This window comes from Artemia franciscana, chromosome 3 (genome assembly GCF_032884065.1).
Source record: "Artemia franciscana chromosome 3, ASM3288406v1, whole genome shotgun sequence".
NCBI lineage: Eukaryota > Metazoa > Arthropoda > Branchiopoda > Anostraca > Artemiidae > Artemia > Artemia franciscana.
Genome location: NC_088865.1, coordinates 31,076,557 through 31,101,671, shown reverse-complemented (window position 1 = coordinate 31,101,671; position 25,115 = coordinate 31,076,557). Strand labels below are relative to the sequence as shown.

The following is a 25,115-nucleotide window of genomic DNA, read 5'->3' as shown; positions in this document are numbered from 1 at the left end:
GAGTAATAGTCTTAGCCCAGAAGACTTCACCAAAGTTGGCAAGATCTATGACAAAAATTTTAAGTTTGTCTTTTCAATAACCAATAAAAGTACATATAGATAAGCTAGAAAAGCTTAAATTTGCGAAGTTTTCTACTAGGGATACACACATTCCTAGAGTATCACCAGGTCCAGCAGTCATCAATTTAAGTCAACAAACATTTGACCAAAAGAAATTAGACATTCTTTCAAAAGGATGGAAATTATCTATCCCCCCAAAACACATACCAGCAGAACAAATCATATCCAATGTAGAGTCAGCTATAACTCTAAACAAGACAAAAATCAATGTTGACACAAGATATTAGAAGCTTGGTTTCTAATACCCTTCGGAAAGGTTTTTACAAAAAGAAACTTATTGAGGAGAATCTAACAAAAGATGAAATGAAAATCCTCATAGATTTTAAGAATGATACTAATATCATAATTACCAAAGCTGATAAAGGCAATACAATAGTTATCCTCAATGAGACTGAGTATGTTAGCAAATCATTAAACCTCTTGAGTAAAAATAAGGTGAATGAAAAAGTTGATATTAATGCTGTAAAGGTTGCCTATGATAATGTCAAAAAAGCTCTGGATAACCCCAGTCTTACCAATAGGATTAATGATAAACTTTACCGGACACTCCTTCCTGTCAGACCAGTCATTCCTAGATTTTATGGTGTACCCAGAGTTCACAAACCAGATATACCCCTTAAACCTATTATTTCAACAGTAGGTTCAGCCACACAGAAGTTGGAAAGGTATTTGGCTGGTATTTTGAGATCCATAACCCTCAGCGGCAAACACACAATAAAAAATACTAAAGAAGTAGTTGATAGGGTAAATAGCATCAACATTGGGGAGAATACCACAATGTGCAGTTTTGATGTTGTATCTTTGTTTACCAGCATACCCTTGCCCCGTCTTATACCAGCTTTACAATCAGCTTTAGAAAAGGATGGTTCCTGGAGAGAACTGACTAGCTTAGACTCCAAAGAAATCATTATTCTTACGTTTTTATGTTTCAGCAATGCTTACTTTACTTTCAGGCATCAAACTTATAAACAGATTTGGGGCATGCCAATGGGATCAGCCTTGGCACCAGTTTTCAGTGAGGTGTTTCTAAAGCATATTGAAATTAATATCTTCAAGCAGGACTTTAAGGATCTCCAACTCTACATGAGATATGTAGACGATTGCTTAATAATTTAGAATTGAGCATAAGACAAATTAGGATCCTTTCTCAATAGTTTTAACCAGCAGGACCCAGATATTAAGTTCACCATTGAAGTTGAAAATAACCACAATTTACCCTTCTTAGATGTTCTCATTACAAAACGAGAAACTAGGGTGGATTTGAGTGTGTATAGAAAGCCAACTTATAGTGATAGATATCTGAGATATGACTCCTATTACCACCCTATGGTCAAAAATTCTGTAGTCTATTCATTGGTTGATAGAGCATTTTTAGTGTACTCCTCTGATTTTGAGCTGAAGGCTGAACTTGATTACATAAGAGATGTTCTGATAGGTAACGGATACCCCCAAAAAGTCATTGACAAGGTTATTTCCAGGAGAAAGATGAGTGTAATTACCAAGAATTTTGTTCCTAAGATTGAAGATGATAAACCCTTTTTGTCATTACCTTATATCAAGGGCATTACTGACATTTTAAGCTCCAAAATCAGAAAGCTTGGCTTTAAGGTGTTTTTTCCCTCTGAAAAGACTATCTCCTCCTTCTTGAACAAAGGCAAGGACAAAATTACTTCAGATCCACCAGGGGTATATTAGATTCCTTGCAGCTATGGTGATACCTATATAGGTCGTACCATGAGACCTCTACATCAAAGATTAAAAGAACGTGCTGATTCCATTGATGCCTGCCTTAAAAAGACAAAGCTAAAGGAGGAAGATAATTTTTATGCATTAGCCCATCATATCTTTGAAAACCCTTCTCACTCCATTAAGTTTGACCAAGCCCAACTTATTGCTATTGTCCCACAACTCTTAAAGCAGAAAATCAGAGAAGCTTTGGAAATTGCTAAAAATAAACCAGCCATCAATGAAGACAATGGTGAGTTTCACATTAGCGAAATTTGGGAACCCGACACCCATAAATTGAAAACTCACAAAAAACTCCACCCCTTTCCTAAAGGCCCAACCTCTTTAATATCTACTAGGACAGCAGCCATCAATGCCTCTACCAAAATTCGGGCCATGGCACAACAATAATTCCAGGTTCGGCTCATCATTAGTGTTGTTCAGTGTTTTTAGTTTTATTTATTTAGTGATTTTACTTTCTGGCAAGAAATTTGAATTTAACCTGATGATGACAGGCACAGGTCCTGTCGAAATTATCGTTAGAAAAATCAATCACCTGACATTCATAGCTTAGGTAAGCTTATTACCATCTATCATTATTATCTCCAAAAGTCTCTCTGCTTCAACGTAACCCCTTTTTCAAGATAGCAATAAAGTAGCTTAACTAGAATTTTTGGGAGATTCAGGCAATTTTTTTATGGGAAATATGTATAATAAATAGAGCACTATAGAGGAAAAGGCCAGAAAATCGGTAAACTCTTAGACTTTAGCCTAGGGTTACATCTGACCTTATTAAGGGTTCACATAATAATTCATTGTTATAGTCAAAAGGACACATGCCCTATACCCCACATGGAATCCTCACTAAAAATTTTAATCAACTTTACCTTAGTCTCTTAATTTTAGCTAAAATAAATATGCTTATTTCCTTGAATGTTCTCTCCTTTTTCACGATTAACTAACGACTAATAGCTTGCACTCAATCTATTCCCCTCTTCCCCGAATAAACGTTGACTAGTTTAATTATATCTAATCACATTTTTTCATACGAAAATAGAGATTATAACTAGCTCCATCCTTCCCCTCAAAAATCAATGATTTAGTGTAAATAGTGTAAATATAACATGTTTTGTACATCATTTTACATAAGGATTCAACTAAAAGTATCTAATTTTGCAGACAAAAGCAGGTGTTAAAAACGAGTCTTTTCGTCCAACTATTTAACCATATGCCAGATGATACTCGCTCACGGTAAATATGGTCTAAGTTGAAATATACCCAACGCACGAGGGATAATAATAAACTTGATAATAAATCTGTCAGGTTAGGAATAAAGCACCTTTTAAAATAGGGGATAGGATTTAGAGTAAATCTTTATGACGGAAGAAAATAAGATTATTATATCTCCGATAAAACTTTTAATGCGGAAAGGGGGGGGGTTAGCTGTTAATCCGATAATAGAGAGTTATAGTAAGTTAAATTTGGGTATAATGTCCCCCATTTTTTGCTGGGAGAGGGGGTATATACATAGAGACTCACCAGCATAAAGGCAGAGATCCAGTTCTTTTCAAATCTCTAGAAGCATCCAATTTAGAAAATCAAGCTGTAACAAATTCTAGATTCGATATAGGACTGATGAAACTTCCATTCTAGTACCCGCTTATATGCCCTCGGGAACAATAGAATATTACCCACTCCTGATAGAAGATTAACAAGGCTATTGTTCCTAGAAAATCAATAGAGGATCCCGCGATGCGTCTATTCCTGGAAATGGCGGAACACCCTTTGTCTGTCCTGCTAATAGAATCACATGCCTTTGTTCCTAGGAATTCAAAAGACGTTTAAACTGTATAACGGTTCTGCTCCTAGAAATGGCGTAAAAATCCTTTGTTTGCAGACAGCAAAAGGTTATGTGTGTGAAGCATGAAACATTGCGTTATAATCAATTTGGACTACGCCCCTACTTGAGGGGCCCCTGACGGTTTTTCCTGGCCCTCATAAATTTTTTATACAATCAAAGAAACCATTACGTAACGCATGCGTTTGCATCTTGATAAAAATATTCCCTATTACGTAAAAACCAAAGAAAATATGATTTGGTGGGACCCTGAAGGTTTTTTCCTGGCGGATTTTTTAAAACAATCAAGGAAAAAACACTCCCTATTATGTAACAGACACCTTCATCTCTTAGAAAACATTCCCTATTATGCAGCGAGCACCCGTGGCTAGAAGAAAATTAATAACAGTTGCGTCTTGAGGGGGTCACCGTTAAACTTTTTCGTCATCTTAATTCATTAAGAGAAGAAAAGAGAAGCGGCTATGGGTCCATTTAAACGAATTGACGCCTCATTTCTGTCACTGGTAGTCGGAGTTCCAGTCATAAGTAGTCCCGGTCGAAGTTGCAAGTAGTCACAGTTGCAAGTAGTCAAAAGTAATTATAGTAGAAGTCACAGTCACACGTTGTTTCAGTTGCAGTCGGAGCCGCTGCAGTAGTATCACTAGTAGTAGTAGTGGACCTGAAAAGATCAAGGTAATACCCTTAGCCATTCCTAAGACATTGCAGTTACGCCCTTTTGGTAAACTGCATGTACAGAATGTGTTTGATTTATTTCAACATTGCCCTCAAAATTCCCTGAAGTTTTATCTTAATACCCTTAGCCTTTTCGGACACAACCAGGATGAAACATTCTCCCCTTTCCCAATGATAAACCCTGTATGTAAACAATAGACAAATTGTATAATTTACAACCCTTTCCAGGGGACTGGGGAGGGCATAACATTCCCAGAGGCGAAGGTTATTAAACTTTTGAATAGTTTGAACAAAGAAATTATTTCAGAATTTTGATCAATGCTCAGGGGAAGTCGCAGTCGCAAAGTAGTCGCAGTTACATTCGTATTAGTGAGCCTAAAAGTTTCAAGTTAATACCCTTAGCCACTCCAAAGATATTGCAGGTAAGCCTTTTGATAACCTTGATGCACATCGGGTCTGTTGATTAGTTTAACATATCCCTCTACATTTCAAAGTTTCATCTTAATACCCTTAGCCTGGTAGTAACAATGGTCGTATTAGTACTATGCAAATAATGCTATTTGGTTAGTTCAAAATCCCCCTCAACATGCCCTGTAAGTTTCAACTTAATGCTCTAAGCCTTCCTGAGATATTACTAATACCCCTCAACATTTCTTGAAGTTTTATCTTAAAACCCTTAACCTTCTTGGACACGCCCTGGATCAAACATTACTTTCTTACTGGTACTTGTAGCGGGACCAGACTTGTAGAGGATCAAAAACTCCCTCTTTCCCACTGATAAATCCTGCATGTAAACAACGGGAAAATTGCAGAGTTTACGATTCTTTCCCTGGGCGATGTGGGGGGGGGCATAGCTTCCATAGAGGCATAATTATTAGACTTTTTGACTATATTTAACAAAATGTTTTTTTCTTCAAAATGTCGATCTTGGGTGAGGGGAGGGGTATCTAAGATGAGCAGAGAGAGAGGGGGGTGGTTGCCCTCTGATCACTCTTCAACACCCCCCTTAACATACCCTGAAAGTTTCAACTCAATACTTTCAGCCGTTCCCGCCCTTTTGACAACTAGCATACACATAGGGTTCTGATTATCTTCGACGTCCCTCTCAGCATTTCCTTAAAGTTTCATCTTAATATCCTAAGACATTTTGGAGATCCAGGATCAAACACGCATCCTTTTCCTAATAAAAAAAAATATATTTAAACAATAGGAAGCTTGCGTGGCTTACTGTCCTTGCCCTAGGGGCTGTGCGGGGTTATGTAATTCCAGAATGCAAAACTATTTTACTTTAAGACTATTTAGTGCAAAAGAAGGCGTGAGTGGAGGGGGGGGGGGTAGTTTCCTCCTACCACTTCCCAAAATACCCTGAAAGTTTCGAATTAAAACCCTCAGTCGTTCAGGAGATATGGTAGATTTGCCTTTTTGACAAACTGGATACACATATTTATTTTTTATTTAGTTCAACACACCTCTCAACATTCCCTGGAGTTGCACCTTAATGCCCTTAGCCATTTCGGAGACATCCAGGATCAAACATACCCCTTTTCCCAATGATAAATCCTAAATGTAAACAATGGTCAAATTACATAATTTACAATCCTTGCCCGAGGGCTGTAGGAGGCACGGAATCCCTGGAGGCATGGTTATTGCACCTTTTGACAATTTTGAACCAATTGGCTTTTTCAGAATTTCGGCCAGTGTTGAGGGGAGGGGCATCTAAGAAGGATAAGGGGGGCTGGTTGCCCTCCGATCACTTTCAACTTTAAAAAAGCACTAGAACTTCCAATTTCCAATCAAATGGGCCCCCCCCCTTTAAAGTTTTACGCCCCTTAAATATGAAGTGGCTTTAGGAAGAAAAGAATATACTGAAGTCTTATGGTTTTTTACTATAAGTAACGCTAGAGCATTGTTTCTGACGTCGATCATTATGATATTTTTCTTTTCTTTAAGGTTTTGAGAGTTCAGGGTGCAAGAATAGGGTTGAATATTAATGTTAAGAAGACTAAGTCGTCAAGATTGGGAACAAGTGAAGGTGAAGAGGTGATATCAGGTAACGAGAGAAGCTTGATCAAGTGGATAGCTTCACTTATCTCGGAGGTATTATTAGTGAAGACGGTGGCTGCGGTGAAGATATTAAAAGCAGAATAGCCAAGGCCAGGTTTTTTTTGGACAGAATTTTTTTGGACATTAGCCTAATCTGCAAGAGAAGCCACCTCAGCCTCTAGGCCAACAGAAATTCCTTTTTTTTTTGGTGCCTGGGCTTTTTAAGCTGACACATTACTTTTGGGATCCAAATATGAAATCAATTTTTCTGTATCAGCTATATTTCTTAAAATACGGCTACATTATCCACAATTATATTTGTTGTTAAATCATTCAATATATCAATAATGTAAAATTATATAATAACTAGTCCCTAGTTACTAGTAACTAGTCCTAGAAGTAAAGCAGACTCTCAACATTGAATCTCTACATTCTGGGACTTAAATTTCCTAAATACTTGTCTGACGGACTGAAAACGTCATCCCGTTGTTTGAGCGACTAGAATGGCCACAACTTCCAAATAAACCTATATTCTCAGCTTCTTACTATCATCTTCATTCTTCCATTTCTATTAGTCCTGTTTTCCCACACTAAGGGTTTATTTAATCTGAGTTCTAGGTTTTTATTCTTTGTGAAAATGGAAGTTCTACACTAGAGCAACACCGTTTTCGGAGAAACTCCTTAGCAGTCTCAGCTTCCCCTAAACATTTTAGTATCTTCAGCGTCTGAGTATATCACATCTTTTATGTTGATTAAATTTGAATGAAGACAAAGGTACTTATTGATTCAAATTGGAAAGGAAATATTGCGACAAACAGTTTTAAAATTGTTATAAGATAGAAATGGGGCCATAATTAGTGATAAGGAAAAAGTTAAAGAAAGATGGGTGGAACATTTTGAAAATGTGCTAAACCGAGATACAGTTGCAGGAAAAGATATAGATGAAAATGAAAAAGTTTGTGATACCTTAGATGTGAAGGAAGATTTGTTTAGTGAGGAAGAATTAGCGACAGTACTAAAAGGATTAAAAAATAATAAGGCCCCAGGTGCTGATAGTATGATTAATGAGTTTCTTAAATATGGTGGCTCTGAGGTTAGGAATAAGCTACTGAAGATTATGAACATGATTTTTGAAAAAGGGGAAGTACCCAATGATTTTAGGAAAACCTTAATTAAACCACTGTATAAGAAAGGTGACAAGAGTGAGTGTCGTAATTGTCGAGGCATTAGTCTGGTCTCTGTAGGTAGCAAATTACTTAGTAATATGATACTTTTTAGACTGAGACATGCTGTAGACAAAATTTTAAGAGAAGAACAATGCGGTTTTAGAAAAGGTAGAGGATGTGTCAACCATGTTTTCACTCTTAGGTTAATAATTGAGAAGTCCCTTCGATGTCAAACACCTTTGGTCCTTAGTGTTATCGATTATGAGCAAGCTTTCGATACTGTTGATAGAACAGCGTTAACAAAGGTCTTATCGTTATATGGTATACCAGACAAATACATTAAAGTGATTTGCGCTATGTACGAGAATAATACTGCTGCGGTTAAGGTAGGAAATGAGGTTAGCAACTGGTTTTGTATTAAATCAGGAGTTAAGCAGGGTTGTGTTCTATCCCCCTTTATATGGATCATTTTGATGGACTTCGTCTTAAGGAGCACAGGAAAGGCAATTGGAGACCATGGAATCAAATGGGGAGGAAGAACGCTTCTGGACTTAGATTATGCTGATGATTTAAGCATATTAGATGAAAGTGTGAGCAAAATGAATGAATTTTTAGAGGTTTTACGAGTTCAGGGTGCTAAAATAGGCTTGAAAATTAATGTTAAGAAGACTAAGTCACTAAGGCTAGGAATAAGTGAAGATGAACAGGTGACATTAGGTAACGAAAAGATTGATCAGGTTGGGAGCTTCAGTTACCGTGGTAGTATTATTAGTAAAGATGGTGGGAGCAGTGAAGATGTTAAAAGTAGAATAGCTAAAGCTCAGGGTGTTTTTTCACAGTTAAAAAAAGTTTGGAAAAATAGAAAGATAAGTCTACAAACCAAGATTAGAATATTGGAAGCTACAGTGATGATAGTGGTCAAATATGGCTCTGAAGCATGGGCACTCCGAAAAGCAGATGACAATTTACTAGATGTTTTCCAGAGAAATTGCCTACGGATTGTTCTGGGTACCCGGCTGACTGACCGTATTTCAAACAGTAAGTTGTACGAAAAGTGTGGTTCAATCCCGCTTTCTGGGGCTATAATGAAAGAAAGGTTGAGATGGCTAGGCCACGTTCTACGGATGAAGGATGACAGATTACCGAAGATTGTCCTTTTTGGCCAACCGTCTGGGGCTACACGGAAAGCAGGTCGTCCTTGTCTGGGTTGGGAGGATGTCATAAATAAAGATTTAAAGGAAATGGGAACTTCCTGGGAGGGTGTAAAGAGGGAGGCTTTAAAAAGATTAGGTTGGAGGAGGAGCGTGCGTAGCTGTGTCGGCCTCAGGCGGCTTGGTGCTGCAGTGAGTTATTAGTAGTAGTAGTAGTAGTTTTAAAATTTACAAGCTGTTTCTTTAGCTTGTTGACCTTTACTAAGTATAAACCATTCTTTCATATTTAAAAAGTATTTTTAATGGACCTAGTGGTTTTAGAATTTCTTTATATCCAATGCGAGTTAAACTGATAGAACAGTTTTAATTTTATTTTAGATAAAACTACTTTGAAGACATTTCCCTTTTACACCATATATCATAAATCTGGTCATTATTGGCGTGTCTTCACACAAGGTATTAGCAAAGAAATGCAACGCTTTCTACAACCTATAGCATCTCCCCCTATCACGTTTCTTTTATAAAAATATTGCTCTCAAAAGAATTGATATTACGAATCAACAGTGATATTATTCCGACTAAGGTACACTAATTTTCCCTTGGAATTTGGAAAAAAACGTAAGTGACTTTAGCTTAAAATTGGAGCTGTGGATATCTCATTACATCGATTAATGTCGTAGTCGCTTTCCAGCAACCAAGCATTTAATAGATTTATGGGTGATGAACTGCTAAGGCGATGGATGGGTATCATGAATTTAAATATTATAGGTATGAAAAGTGGTTTAGGCTGTCGATTTGATGAGTCTTCGTCCAATCAATATCTTATGAGAACTAACCGATTTTAAAATTTGTGTGATTTTTTTTTTCTAGTATACGTCAATTTTGAGGTAAGCAAACTTTGTGAATTGAATTTTCAAAGCCCAAATGACAGTCTAGTCTTTAATTTCTGTTCAATGGTAATTGCGGTATGTTCAATGAGCCGCGGGACCATTTTGCACCCCCAATCACCTTCACGGATTGAAAGTCATCACATGTTTCTGGTTTAAACAAGGTGTTACCTGCCTGCTTTTCGGCTGAAAAATTGGATGTGGGACATGGCTTGTTTTTCAGAAAAACAAAGTGTAGCTCATATTTCCACTACGTCAGAAGTGAACTCATTTTTAGCCCATTCAGGACTTGAGATGGACGAGCTCCTGAAGACATTCAGGAGCTCGTTTTCGCAACACTTCAGGACTTAGGTTATCTTTGATCAGAAGAAGAGTTAAACTCTTTTTTATGATCAATGAGGACTTGAATTGTTTTACATCGAACAAGGGCTTAGCTCGTTTTTTCACTGAATCCTGACTATGATCATTTTTGCATCGAATCATTTTGCAGCTTGGACTTCGCTCCTTTCTGCATGAGTCAGGAATTAATTCGTTTTAGCACAGCGTCACAAAATTCCTCATCATACCTTTTAATTCATTTTTCGCCGAGTCAGGACTTAGCACGTTTTTTGCACGGAGTCAAAACTTACATCGTTTTTGCATTGAGTCAGGACTTGCTCATTTTATGCCTACCTAGTCTGCTGCTACGTCGTTTTGCACTGAAATTGAACCGTTTTGTCAATTCCAGTTTAAATTAGATGCAAATTGCATGCCTGTCTGCTATATTATTAGTGGTGAAGAAGAGCGAGGATTACATAAGGGTAAAGGGCCAATTTGTGCCTCTAATCCTACAGAATTCAATTCTCTACATTTTTTCATTTTCAATAAGCATCATAATGCCCAACTTTTCTACAAAAATGTATCTATGAAGAAAGGGCTTCTTGCATACTATGTAGCCCTTGCCCTTGAAGCTGCATATATCATGTCAATCCTAAAGGCACTTTTTAGATCTTTTAATAATTCTGAGGAAAATGGTTACCTAAAAACTTTGATTCGATGCCATGAGTGATTACAGGAGGGTCCAGGGGTGAAAAACAGAGCTGCCTTCCAATCTCTCTTGACTGTTTAAAACGGGATTGTAATTTCCAATTTCCGATTGAATCAGCCCCTCAAATTTTCTGAAACCATCTATATGATACAAAGTGGTCAGGTAAGAGAGTAATACACATGAGACACACCTATATTTACTTAGTCGATGCTGCTCTGTTGACCCTAAAATATAAAATAATTCTTTAACAATCTATGAAATCGTGCTCTAATGAGACTAGGTTGAATCAAATTTGACCTTTACAGTTCTATCCAGGCATTTCAATTCACAAATAGGGAAGAGAGAGGGCAAGGTTGTTTATAAAGATATAAAAAGAAGGTATCGTTAAAATCCAGGAAATGATAATTTTTTCAATTATTTTTCAGTACAATTCAAATTTCAAGAATTAGAGATTGTCCTCGTTAAAACAATAATAATAATAAAAAAATTAGCTTCGCTAAATTCAACACAGTGCAAACTAAATTAAGGAGAGTCGTATTTCAAAAAACAAAAACTAATCAATTTGATCATCTAAAGATAAACCACAAGCTATCAGAGGCCTTCAATTGTTTCAAAACATAGATATTAATTTAATATTACTCGAAATAGTTGAATTTATTAATATTACTTAAATTTAAACTGCATCTTCAGTAGAATAAAAAATTACTGTATGCATTTTTTTTTTTTTTTTTTTTTTTTTTTTTAACCCTTCATCCCTAAGAAAAAAAGCAAATTTACCGTAAATTATGCTTAGATCACCGTAGACTCTGTTCTTATACAAGTAAATCTGCGTTTTAAAAAACAATCCAAAAGAATAATTGGGGGGGGGTGCTTTAACACTAATAACTATGTCACCTAAAATTTGGGTAGAATGGTCGAAACCATTTTTCTGAATCTGTGAGCCATGTACAGCTGCAGGTCAACTGAATTTTCCATGAGCCTTCAGAGAATCATTTGGCAGTAAACATAATTTGCTGATGGCATTACTATGCTTCAAAAAGTATAGCTGATATAGAGAAGCTGAATTCATATTTGGGTTCAGCATCCCAAAAATACACTAGAAAAATATATTACAAATAGATAAAAATACAGGAACTAGTTATTATATAATTTTACATTATTGATGTGTTGAGTGATTTAACAGCAAACATGATTGTGGATAATGTAGCCGTATTTTAAGAAATATAGCTGATACAGAAAAATTGATTTCATATTTGGATCCCAAAAGTAATGTGTCAGCTTAAAAAGCCCAGGCACCAAAAAAAAAAAGAAATTTCTGTTGGCCTAGCGGTTGAGGTGGCTTCTCTTGCAGAGTAGGCTAATCTTTGATACTTTTTGGGGTCCAGTGGATATTAAGAATGTATCTTAAACGCATGTTCTTGAAAGGAGTTTATTTTTCAGATGGCTGGTCTAAGTGCTAGGTTTTGGAACCATTTCAAAGTGCCAATAACACATTGCTGCTGAACAGCCTTAACTCGAGTTGGAGGGAGTACTGCTGGCTGTCCCAGATTTGATACAGTTCCCTGAATGAAACATCTACCTGACAATTCTGAGCTTGACTTCTTGCTCGCATGATCCAGTGTCTACATGTTCAATTTTTAAGGAAGGATAAGGGAGGGGCAGTCGTTCCACTTCAGATTTTTTCAGCAATTGCTCCCGAATGCTGCTTTTTTACGTCAATAATAAACTTCAACAAAAATTATACTAGTTTTAAAACTTGTCCAGCTCCAACTTACAGTCAATCATAATCTGAAATACCCATGAAATTTCTTTGCTAGCTGCCTAAGAGATTGAAAATCTTTTTATTAATTTAATTCAAGCAAAATTTAATATGTTTGTGCTTCTATGAAAACGTGCCTACGAAGCCTTTATGTTGAATGGGCTATTTCCATAATTTGTGATCCTTGTACATGGTGGTACACAGATCATTTTACCCATAGGGGCATGTTTTTTTCTCTTCTGGTCATTAAAATGATAATTATCAAATTTGAAAGTTAGATCTTTTGCAGTGTGGGATCTGGAGTGTTGGCAGGCTGCCCTAAGGGTAGCTTTGATCCTTAGAAAGAACAGTAGAACTTCTGATTTGCAGCCAAATGAGCTCACACTCAGGTCTCCACAGCAACTCTCTTGTGTGATCTGGTCAGAGAAAATAATCTATAGAAGACACATCACTCTTAACTTGGTCAATTATGTTGCACTGATTATGGTAGCCTCCTTCTATCCTAAGCAATGCTCCCAAAGGCTCCTTTGTTATATCAATAATAAACTTAAACAAAAATTACACTGGTTTTTAAACTTATCCCGCTGAAAATTTCTGTCAATCATAATAAGAAAAACCAGTGGAATTTCTTTGATAGCTACTTTAGTTCTGTGTCTGTCCCAGTGTAGGTAGAAAGCTCAATAAAATTTGTAAATCAATCAAACAGTTCATGGTAATGGACTGTAAGTAAGGAGGAACATGGCTCAGTGGTTACCAAGAGTTACTGAATAAAAAAAAACGAAATTTTGATACCAATAGACATATCAAAAGAATTGACTTTTTTATGCTGATTCCAAATAAGTAAGATTAACTGGGTTTAGTGTTACCCGTGAAGAGCTTTGAGCCTCAAAAATTTTGCGTGATTCTTAAAAAAAGGGGGAATACCCCCTAAAATTCAAGTAATCTTAGCGAAAATCCTTCCACCAGATTCAGCTTATCAGAGAATCCTACTGCAGAGGTTTTAAGCTCCTTTCTGTAAAACGTGATGATTTTTGAATTATCAACTTGGTTGAAATGATGAAAGACTTGAAAGCATTCTTAAATTAAGAATTCGTGAGAGCTTGTGAAAAAACTAAAAGAAGTGGAATTTTCTTCAAATTCTATAATCTCAAGTTTTGACATAGTATCAATGCATAGAAATACTGATATAAAAGCAGCAGAAATGCTTCTTGAAAGAAAGATAATAAGAAATTTTGACTTAATTAGTGGTAAAAAAGAATTAAAAGTCAGTGTAATAATGAATTTAGTTAGGTTCAAGACATTCTGTTATTTTTCTCAATTCACAGGGGTTTTTTTGGAACAAGTAAATGATTTACCCATGGAGGGCATTCAAAATACTTTATTAGCAAATTGTTTTATAGAAAATATTGAGACAATAGCGTTAGATTCATATTTTTTAAAGCACACATTTTGGGGGAGATATATGGATGACATAATTTCAGTAGCCTATGGAATTATGGGGAGAAGGAATTAAAAGGTTTATAAGAACATCTTAATTTGTGGGGAGGTAATTTAAAATTTACAATAGAATTAGAAGAAGATAAGAAACTTCCATTTCTGGATGTATTTCTTTTAAACAAGAGCTAAGAGCTCATATGGCACTTGTGACGAGGCAAGAAGAGCTAAGAGCCAATAGCTCATATGATATGAGCTCTAACAAAATTCTAAGAATCAATAGATTGATTTAAAAGGAAAGTCAGAGGCTTAATGCCGGTCAGGATTTAAAATAAGAGCTCTGAGTCACGATGTCCTTCTAAATATCAAAATTCATTAAGATCCCATCACCCACTCGTAAGTTATAAATACCTCGTTTTTTCTAATTTTTCCTCTCCCTTTAGCCCCCCAGATGGTCGAATCTGGAAAAAGACTTTATCAAGTTAATTTGTGCAGCTCCCTGACACGCCTACCAATTTTCATCGTTCTAGCACGTCCAGAAGCACCAAACTCGCCGGATCACTGAACCCCTTCCCCCAACTCCCCCAAAGAGAGCGAATTAAGTACGGATTCGTCAAACACGTATAAAGGACATCTGCTTATTCTATCCACCAATCTTCATCCCGATTCCTCCACTCCAAGCATTTTCCAAGATTTCCCACTCCAACTCCCCCCAATGTCAAAAGATCTGGTCGGGATTTGAAATAAGAGCTCTGAGACATGAATTCCTTCTAAATAAAAAATTTCATGAAGATCCGGTCACCCGTTCTTAAGTTAAAAATACCTCAATTTTTCAAATTTTTCCAAATTAACACCCCCAAGCTCCTCCAAAGAGAACGGATCCGTTCCAATTATGTCAATCACGTATCTAGAACTTGTGCATATTCTTCCCATCAAGTTTCATCCCGATCTCTCCGCTTTAAGCGTTTTCCCAGATTTCTGTTTCCCTCCTCCAACCCCCCTATGTCCCCTGATCCAATTCGAGTCGAATGTGGAGCATCTGAGACATAAGATCCTTTAATATATATATATATATATATATATATATATATATATATATATATATATATATATATATATATATATATATATATATATATATATACATATATATATATATATATATATATAATAATATATATATATATATATATATATATATATATATATATATATATATATATATATATATATATATATATATATATATATATATATATATCAAGTTTTATTAAGATCCGATCACCTATTTGTAAGATAAAAATACCCCAATTTTCACGTTTTCCAAGAATTCTGGTTTCCCTCTCCTACTCCCCCCAATAACACAGGATCTGGTTGGAATTTAAAATTAGAGCTTTAAAGCACAAAATCCTTCTAAATATCAAATTTCATTAAGATCTGGTCACCCATTCGTAAGTTACAAATGCCTCATTTTTCCGAATTACCCCCCCCCCAACTCCACCAAAGAGAGCAGATCCGGTCCGCTTATGTCAATCACGTATCTTAGACAACTTTTTATTCTTCCCATCCAGTTTCATCCTGATCTCTCCGCTTTAAGTATTTTCTAAGATTTCCGGTCCCCCAACTGCCCCCCCCCCCAATGACGCTGGATCCGGTTGAGATTTAAAATAAGAGATCTGAATTACGAGGTCCTTCTAAATATGAAGTTTCATGAAAATCCGATCACTCCTTCGTAAGTCAAAAATGGATCATTATTTTTCTAATTTTTCAGAATTAACCCTCCCCTGCCCCTCAATAGAGCAGATCCATTCCAATTATGTCAATCACGTATCTAAGACTTCTGCTTATTTTTCCCACCATGTTTCATCTCGATCCCTCCAATCTAAGCATTTTCCATGATTTTAGGCTCCCCTCCCCAAACTCCCCCCCCCCCCCCGATGTCACCAGATCCGGTCGGGATATAAAATAAGAGCTTTGAGGCGCGATATCCTTCTAAATATCAAATTTCATTGAGATCCCATTACCTGTTTGTAAGTTAAAAATACCCCATTTTTTCTAATTTTTCAGAATTAGCCCCCCCCCCCCCTCACTACCCCAAAGAGAGCGGATCCGTTCCGATTATGTCAATCATGTATCTAGGACTTGTGTCTATTTTTCACACCAAGTTTCATCCCAATCCCTCCACTCTAAGTCTGTTCCAAGATTTTAGGTTTCCCCCTCCCAAATCCCCCCTAATGTCACCAGATCCGGTCGGGATTTAAAATAGCAGCTCTGAGACACGATATCCTTCCAAACATCAAACTTCATTAAGATCTGATCAACCGTGCGTAAGTTAAAAATACTTCATTTTTTCGAATTAACAGGCCCCCCCTCCCAGATGGTCAAATCGGGAAAACGACTATGGTCGAATTGGGGAAAAGACTATTTGTAATTTAATGGTCCCTGATACGCCTGCCAAATCTCATCGTCCTAGCTTACCAGGAAGTGCCTAAAGTAGCAAAACCAGGACCAACAGACAGACCAACAGAATTTGCAATTGCTATATGTCACTTGGTTAATACCAAGTGCCATAAAAATGAAAATAGTCTGGATTTTAAAATTTACAGAAAGCCTACAAACAATAATAGATTTTTGTTGTTCTTCTCCTGTCACGCTCACCAAGTAAAAATTGGTTTAATCATATCCTTAACTGACCATATTTTTAGAATTTGCTCTCCAAAATTCATTGAGGAGGAATTGTTGTTGTTAAAAGAAATTTCAATAAGCAACCATTATCCTGGTTGGTTAATTGACCTGACTTTTTCAAAAAGAAGGACACAACTTCTAGAATTTTCTAACAATATCCTGAAAACAACAGAAAAGAAAGCTATTTTTTGTTCTTTACAATATATTCCAGGGCTGAGCGGAAAACTTAAAAGAATTTTACAAAATAATGGCTTAAAGGTAGCTTTAAGAGGTAGTAATACTTTGGCTTGCTTTTTAAATTTTGGAAAGGATTGCACTTCTGTAGAGCAACAAAGTGGGGTTTATAATATCCCATGTACTTGTAGAAGCTCTTATGGGGAATGTACTAACCAGAATTTGAAAATGAGATTAGTACAACATCATAATTCTATTTCATTGTCCTTAAAACAAAATTCTAAACCTGAAGATTTCACGTCAGCTCTATCTAAAATAAATATTTTAGATATTTATAAACTATGAGAAGATTAGAATAGATCCCAGTAACATCTCTTGGAATAATGTCCTAATCAATTCCTTAGAACAACAATGGCAAAGCTTCAAAGGAATACTGCTAAGCAAAGCTGAACAGTACACTTCAAGCAAGCTCATTCCAAAACCATGAACACCACCAACAATGACGAAAGATATTAAGAAGGAAATCAACCGAAAAAAAAGAGCTAAGAGCTCATATGGCACTTGTGATGAGGCCAGAAGAGCTAAGAGCTCATATGGTATGAGCTTTAGCAAATTCTAAGAATCAATAGATTGATTTAAAAGGAAAATCAGAGGCTTAATGCCAGTCAGGATTTAAAATAAGAGCTCTGAGTCATGATGTCCTTCTAAATATCAAAATTCATTAACATCCAATCACCCACTCGTAAGTTATAAATACCTAATTTTGCGAATTTTCCCTCTCCCTTCAGCCCCCTCCCAGATGGTCGAATCGGGGAAAACGATTTTATCAAGTCAGTCTGTGCAGCTCCCTGACACGCCTACCAATTTTCATCATCCTAGCATGTCCAGAAGCACCAAATTTGCCAAAGCACTGAACCCCACCCCCTAACTCCCCCAAAGAGAGCAAATCCAGCACGGTTAAGTCAATCACGTATCTACAACATTTGCTTATTCTACCCACCAAGCTTCATCCCAATTCCTCCACTCTAAGCGTTTTCCAAGATTTCCTCCTCCAACTCCCCCTGATGTTAACAGATCTGGTCTGGATTTGAAATAAGAGCTATAAGACATGAGTTGCTTCCAAATATCAAATTTCATTAAGATCCGGTCACCCATTCTTAGGTTAAAAATACCTCGATTTTTCTTTTTTGTTCAAATTAGCCCCCCCTCCTCCAAAGAGAACGGATCCATTCCAATTATGCCAATCACGTATCTAGAACTTGTGCTTATTCTTCCCATCAAGTTTCATCCTGATCTCTCCACTCTACACGTTTTCCAAGATTTCTGTTTCCCCCCTCCAACCCCCTATGTCCCTAGATCCGATTCAAAATTGGAGCATCTGAGACATAAGATACTTTTTATGCATAAAATTTCATTAAGATATGATCACCTATTCATAAGATAAAGATACCCCAATTTTTCATGTTTTCCAAGAATCCCTGTTTTCCTCTCCAACTCCTCCCAATGTCACAGGATCTTTATTTAAAATAAAAGATCTGAGTTACAAGGTCCAACTAAATATGAAGTTTCATTAAGATCCAATCACTCCTTTGTAAGTTAAAAATACATCATTTTTTCTAATTTTTCAGAATTAACCCTCCCCCCCCCAGCTCCCCCAAATAGAGTGGATACGTTCCAATTATGTCAATCACGTATCTAGGACTTGTGATTATATTTCCCACCAAGTTTCATCCTGATCTGGCCACTCTAAGCATTTTCCAAGATTTTATGTCCCCCCCCCAATGTCACCAGATCCGGTCAGGATTTAAAAAAAGAGCTCTGAGACACGATATTCTTCCAAACATCAAATTTCATTAAGATCTGATCACCTGTTCATAAGTTAAAAATACCTCACTTTTTCAAATTTTTCTGATTTAACTGTCCCCCCACTCCCCTCCAGATGGTCGAATTGGGGAAACAACAATTTCTAATTTAATCTGGTCTGATTCCTGATACTCCTGCCAAATTTCATTATCCTAGCTTACCTGGAAGTGCCTAAAGTAGCAAAACCAGGACAGACAGACAGGCCAACAGACAGACAGAATTTGCAATCACTATATGTCACTTGGTAGATATTAAGTGCCATAAAAACAGAAAATGGAAGAAGTACAAGAAGCATCCATCCCCAGAAAACAAAGAAAAAGTCTCAAAGAGCAGGAACAAACTTAAAAATTTGACAAGCAATTTGTATACAAGCTTTGAATCTAAGCTTGCAGATGAAGCTAAGACAAACCCAAAGAAATACTGGTGATATATCTCTAGCCAAGACTATAATAGACAAGGCATCAGGAAATTGGTAACAGAGGAAGGTGACGAGATAACAGACATCAACAAGCTTGCAAACTCATTAAATCAGTGATTGGTTTCTGTTTTTACTACTGAACCCAATGGTCCTTTACCTCCTTCACCAGAATACATTGTAAAAACCCTAATGGATAGCATCACTCTATTGCTCACAGAGGTTCTCAGACGTTTACAGATGTTAGATACTAACAAGTTGCCAGGACCTGATAACCTACATACCATTCCATTAAAAGAAACTGCAGCAATCATAGAAGAACTGCTTAGGAAAATTTTCCAGAAATCACTTGCTTTTAGAAAGCAGCCAACTGACTGGAAAATAGCCAACTGTTCAAAGCCTGAAAATTATTGGCAAATTAGCCTGACCTCAGGTGTTGTCAAAATACTTGAGCACATAGTCAATGATTCAATCCTTAAGCATTTGGCCACCAACAAGATCTTGTCACCAAAGCAGAATGGCTTCCAGTCAGGGAAATCAATTGAAATAAACCTTTTGGAATCATAGATCTAATAGACCACAGACATCCAGTTGACCAATTGCTGCAGGACTTTGCCAAGGCATTTGACAAGGTTCCTCACAGTTGACTGCACTCCAAAATATCTGCTGTTGGCATCAATTAGGCTGTTGAGATGGGTCAATGAAATTTATTACAAATTGCAAGCAGAAAGTTTGCTTATTTGCTTTAGATGGCCAACAAATTTACTCTGATGAGGCCAAAGCTATGAGCAGAGTACCACAGGGTACTCTACTGGGTCCAACTCTCTTCCTTATTTACATGACATACTTAACCATATAAACAATGGCATACACCTGTTCACTGATGATGCCAAACTCTTTTGTATTACATACCCACAAGCCATCCAGCATAAAATAGATGAGCTACAAGGTTGGACCCAAGAATGGCTTCTCTAATTCAACATAGGCAAATACTCTGTATTACACTTTGGATCTAATAACCCAATGGTTAACTATACAATCTATAACCCCACCCCAAAAGTAAGAGAGCAGAGCAGAAGAAAGGGATCTTGGTGTCATCATTAATGATACATTTAAATTTCATAGCCACGTCTAGCATGTTGTTTCCTGTGCAAGCTCTAGTCTTGGATTACTAAAACAGATTGTTAATAGCTGACAGGGATCTACATTTGTAAAACTATATGAAGCTTTTGTCAGACCCCATCTTGATTTTTGGTATGTGTCTCCCTGGTCCTTCTTATTGACAAGATGTGAGGCTCATCAAAAATGTACAGAGACAACCAACAAAATGTGTAAGAAGTCTTACATCAACCTTATATGAGGATCACCTCAGGTACCTCTAACTACACACTTTAGTTTACAGATGCTTGCACAGCAATATGATGCTTACTTACAAGCTGCAGAATGAAAAGTCAGCAAATTTTGACAGCAATCTCAGTTCCAGTCAGCATAACAAGAGAGGACACTCCATGAAGCTACCAAAGTCAAGCTCCTGATCAAGAAATTGCCAATCATTCTTTTTGAGAAGAATCATAAACCACTGAAATAAACTGAAAGATTCAACTGTCAGTGCTCCCTCTATCCAATCCTTCAAATACCAACTTGACAAGCAGTAGGAGAAGAAGCAGTGGAGATTCAACTGGCAGTCATCAACCAAAGAGCACTATAGGTGTGAAAGACCCTAAAGCTCTCAGATGGATTAAGGTGAATATAAATAAGTATTTACAAATATTTGAAACAGTCCTCAGAATTTTTGGTAGCCATTTTTAGTGGCAACAAATAAGGAACCTGGCATCTACTCTAAAGGTGTCAAAATAAAATTTGCAAAGGAAGTGATTAGTTTATCTAGAAAGCATGTAAGAAGATTCATCAAGTGATTTAATCATGTTCTTCCTAACTAAGGATTGGAAAAAACTCAAATTCACTAAAAAAATATTCCCTTCATTCTTATCAGAGAGACTTAATTTAATGGTTTTAATTTGCTTCTGGTTCAAATGCATCCATGTCTCTCCCCCCCTTGCCTTCAATGACTAGATATAGCCCTTTCTTATTTTTTGTCTTCCTAATTGGCATTTTGAACCAAATTTTGACTAAAACAAGTTCAAAGAGAATTTAAAATAACAAAGTGATAAAATTCTATGTTTATGTAAGGGCTAGGTAAATTTACTGTCATTAATCATATCTGAAAAAAACATGCTAATAAAGTGGTACCATCAGATTCTTTACTTCATATTCTCTCCAAAAATCATGGTTGCTCTTCTAATAACCTCTCTCTCTCTCCCTCTTCATTGTAGCCTACCAAAGAAAACAAAACAACAATGAAATTCTAACTTTATAATATAAAGCCTGTTTGTATTAATCATGTTACCATGTTTCTTTTCATTGTTATCTACATTTTTGAATAATATTTTATTCAACAATGCTGTTGGTCAATTGGTTTTCATGGGGCAAGAATGCTGTAGACCTGTTTTAATAGAGAAGATATGGCATATCATGTGATGATAAACAAAGAATATATATATTATTTAGGAGTATATCTGCAACCATCAGGATGGTGGGGTGAACATTGTCAAAATTGTGAATAGGCTAGCCTACAATAGCCTATTTTAAAAGAGCATAAAATAAGGACTCTAGTGTCCAACTCTCAAATTATTTGAATGTTCCATTTAGATGATTAAACCACAGCAAAGTGATCCTATGGCTATATCCACACCACAAGAGGCAGGAGAGGAGTGCAATCAAACTGAAAGTGAACATTATTATCAATTGGATAGTTCTGGTAAGAATAAAAAATCAATTATTATCCATTGTTTAGAAGAGTATTCTTGGGATTATAAAAATTTATAGTTTTCCTGGTCATAACTTCAGAAGTTTTTGTAAGACAACCTTCTAATTGCATTCACGGACTTAATTTTGAATTCGTTGCCTCTTAAGCAGTGTTGCCGATACTTCGGAACAGTAAGTACCAAAACGCCCTAAAATTGTAACACTGATCAAAAAATTTACCATATCTATTTTTTGTGTTGTCCTATGGGCAAGAAGAAATTTTTTTTTGCACTAAGCACAACATGTGGACCATCGGAAATTAAACTAGAAGAAAGAGAACAAAGTATCAGATATCTTCTTCCAAAGATATTTGGAAGACCTCCTTTCCCCTGCAGAGACCATTTTGGTGTCACTCCCCCAAATAGCTGCTCACCTATCTTGTACTTGCTGCACAGATGGCTGTGCTGCTTCAAGTTATGTTATGACAGCAAGAAGCCAACAACAGGCACTGAGATAAATGTGTAAATGAAAACTTAAAACTCTAGAAGAGAAAACGAATAAAAACTACAATTCCTTCCGCTCACTTTGTCCTGACGCTTGGTCAAATCTTATTGTACCACATTTTATTAAATGTACCAGGAAATTTGCGATTGTACCAGAATGTACCATTACAGGTGAAATGTAACAAAATGGTACAATTGTACCACTGTTGGCAACCCTGCTTTGAAGGGGGCCCGGCGTACAATTAGGACGACCAGTTCCGCCTCCCTGATTGTTACTAACAATCGAAGATCACAAATAATGTTTGCTTACAATATCATGTTGGTCTGTGGAGATAGATTTGCTAAATTCACAGAACTTGCTGCTGAAAAGACTTGCCTTATAAGAATTTGCTATTCCTTAAATATTTACTAGCTTGAACTAGCAAAAATATGCTAATTTTGAAATGTTAATTAATAAAATAATTTTAGTTTGTTTCTCATAACAAATTGCTAACTGTCAAATGTGTGTCCGAGAGGGTTATAAAAAAAATATTATTAGTAATTGATATGACAGCAATAAATTTCTAAGAAGGGGCAACATTGCATTTTCCTCTTTCTTTTCAATTACGCTCTTATATATTTTTCTTTATAGGCGATTTCTTTACGAAAAAAAGTGAAATTTCAGCAAGTTGTATGTCGTGAAATTTTACTGCCATTGAACATTTTGTGTGAAAATGGAGTAGTAATATCAGCCTAACGTATTAATGCTGTTATAGTAAAGTTCTTATGCTTATTTGTGTCTTTATGCAAAAAGTGTCTTTAATAACATCTTTTCTTTCGTGTTTATTGATTTCATTAGACACTCAATTAGTGATATTTTAGTTACCTCAATGACTAAGAAATTTCATTGTCTTTCTTTTAATTATCTAGGGTTTTCACATAATGCAAATGGCCACAATAAATTGGGGCGTATCCAACTGCAAAGCAAAACTTCGAGTGCAGAAAAAAGAGCAAATTGATTTGAGAGCAGTTTTCCAACCTTGGAATGTTCATTTCCTCCCTCGTGTCCTCACAGCTTAAAATGGTTTTGAATCAAAATTTCGAAATGGACATATTTATAAAAATGGTCAAAAGGTTGAAAACGTTCGACCGGAGAATGCAATATGTTGCCAAACAAAGCCTTCATTCACATATTTTTCTGATATGACTTTTTAAAACCAGAGTCATACAAGAATTTTCCATTTATATCATTAGAGGGTCCAAAAGAACTTGTAATCGCTTTCTTCCAGCTCAAACACCGCAAGGTTTGAATTTATCGATATGCCGTACTTTTTCTACCAAGGATCATTTAGGGCTTATTTAAGAAATGGTTATGCATGGTTTATTGCTCAAAAATTAATAACCTCAAATTCAACAAACCAGGTATCCTTACTTCCTTTAAATATCTTATGAACTGTGCCAACCTTATTAAGGGGTGTTCTGTATATTAATTGGCCACATCTAGATTGCCGAAAAGTGCAATTTTTTTGCAGCCAATCATCCTGCATCCGCAAAACTCGACATTACCATCCAAACCAGTATTTCAATTACAGCCCTTCTATTATTAATATATTTGTAAATGTACAATCATTTCGTAAAACAGTCAATTTAACTAAAATTAAACTACAATTTTTATAAAGCTAATTGTTTGAAATATATTCGTTCATTGTGTAAACTAAAAAAAGTAGGGGAGGCATCCTGATTTTATCTATGGTAATTTTTTCCATTGAAGGTTCGACTTCATTTTTCTTTTGATTTTCATTCGTTTTAGGCTTCAATTATTCGCTCATAGTTATTACTTTTGATTCTAAGTTTTGACATATAGATAGATACATGTTAATTCAGATAACCTACAACAAAACAGTAAAAGTTAATACACCGTCATATATCCCCAGCAAGCTGGGAATATAGGGAGAAAAAATGATGAGCAGCCACAATCCACTGACTACCAACCAAAAACCAAGCCGGAGCAATGTATTATAACCCCACAGATAAAAAAAAGACTCCAGGAATAAAAAAAAAAAGTTTGACGGCACCAAACGTGTGACATCTTTTAGCTAGCTCAAGCAGTTTATTCCACGATGCTTAAGAAACTGTCAAGATATTGAAGTCTTATGTGAATAGTGGACTGAATGAAATTTGGATCTGACCAGAATTACAAAAATGGTATGCAGAATGGTCAGAGACAAGATATGGACGACATCTAAGGGCCACAGCTGCTGATCGAAACACATAATCAACCGTTTTTTCGCTGAGGTCTCTCGCAATTGTTGTTAGAAATACTCTGTGTTCCTCAATGACAAGAATTTGGTTTGGTTTGTTTCTTTTTTTATTGCTTTTTAGATTCTATATTTAATTTTATCAGTTAGTTTTTTCTACATTTAGCGTTGAAGACGCTTTGTTTTATGTAGGTGAAACATCCGCGTCGTTTTAGCTTGTCTTTTTCTTCTACTGTTTGTAGTACAATTTGTTTTTTTTATTTTGAGATTTTTTTTTCTCTTTGTTTCGTGCCAGTTCGGCTTCAAATATTTTACAATGAATATGAAAAATCATTTAAGGTAAGGTTGAAATCTCCCACTATGATAAGCTTAATAAGACGAGCTCGAATCGTCTCTAAAGTCCATCAAGGATATAAAGAAATGGAGAGAGATCCACCTGGATTTCAGTAGGTCCTTCTTTTGATATCTAATGTCAATAAATGGGAATTCAAAGACCTCCTTCCCCTGAAATCACCTCACGCCATCTCCACCGACTTAGTCGCTCCATCCTATATCCGGGTATGTCCATCAGTATTTCACTGCTATTATCCA

The 25,115-nt window shown here is 36.2% G+C and overlaps 1 protein-coding gene across 2 annotated transcripts in view; it reads right to left on the bottom strand.

Moving 5' to 3' along the window:
- Positions 1 to 21,963, bottom strand: part of LOC136025151 (tumor protein p53-inducible protein 11-like) — a 129,541-nt gene extending 107,578 nt beyond the window's left edge. Inside the window, exons 1-2 of one of the 2 annotated variants that reach the window (XM_065700904.1) lie at positions 21,905 to 21,963; positions 10,641 to 10,873 (exon numbers count right to left, since the gene is read on the bottom strand). The gene's annotated coding sequence lies outside the window, so the exon portion shown is untranslated. The remainder of the gene's footprint in view (positions 1 to 10,640; positions 10,874 to 21,904) is intronic. The other variant, XM_065700907.1, reaches the window with a different exon arrangement.
- Positions 21,964 to 25,115: the final 3,152 nt, after the last annotated feature.